The sequence below is a fragment of the Acyrthosiphon pisum genome, chromosome X, assembly GCF_005508785.2.
Source record: "Acyrthosiphon pisum isolate AL4f chromosome X, pea_aphid_22Mar2018_4r6ur, whole genome shotgun sequence".
NCBI lineage: Eukaryota > Metazoa > Arthropoda > Insecta > Hemiptera > Aphididae > Acyrthosiphon > Acyrthosiphon pisum.
The window spans coordinates 72597497-72598550 of NC_042493.1; positions in this window are offsets into that span (position 1 = coordinate 72597497).

Genomic DNA, 1054 nt, shown 5'->3' on the forward strand with positions numbered 1-1054 from the left:
TCCCCCATTGTTTTTATTATAATATTATTAGAACGTGTAAACAGTAAACACTATGTTGCATATTATGACATTAATATTATACTGTGTTGGCTAGTATGTTCATTGTTGACGACGATTGTGCCTAGACACTGCAGTTTAATCAAATAGAATTAGTTTATTTATGTTGTAATATTTTGACATTAAATTGTTTCCAATAAGCATTTATTTTTTTTTTAAGTTTGGTATTTATATATAGTGTTTAAATTAAAGTAAAGCAAGGTAATGTTTTAAATTTATTAATTGAATTATTTTTCCTCGACTTAAAATAACTGCCAACACAGTAATTTTTTTTTTCATGTGTAACCACTACATGGGGGCCGTACTGTTTGCACATTGCTTAGCCCTCATGCAGCATCGTTTGATTGAATGGATTCTTCTTGATTTGGCCGTGGAGCTTGCCGCTGCGGACCATATTGGAGTGGCGTAAAGAAGTTGACTCTCAACTACTGTCCCCAGGAGTCTTCTTTTCCACTGACAAGGGCCGCAGATGTTTGGCATTAGCCACGAGAAGGCTAGGGCTGAGTTGTCCGCCTTCTTTGCTACAGTCTCTGCATGCTTTACAAAGGAGAGCCGCGAGTCCAATATGACACCTAGGTACCTCAGTTGGCTGCTCAGTTGAATTGGGGACCCTCCAATGCTGAGACGAGGTGGGTTGTAGGCCCACTTCTTTGTCAGCATCACGGTCTCGGTCTTATGGTGAGCTAGTTGTAGCCCTCTACTTGTCATCCATTGATCGATCTTCTCGAGGGTAGGATTAACCAGATCCTCCAGCTCCTCCCCCGTCTTGGCGAAGCCGATCAGTTGGACGCCCCGTGATACTTCCATGTCCAGCAGGTAGTCATAGGCCACATTCCACAGGGTAGGCCCTAAAACCGAACCCTGCGGAACGCCGCACGTCACTGTTTTTGTGTTCTTCTGATCTCCGACGAGTATTAGTCTTTCTGATAGCCATGATCGGATCATGAGTACCAGGTACTCCGGAGTGTCCTTGTTTCTAAGGGCTTCGTCGATGACC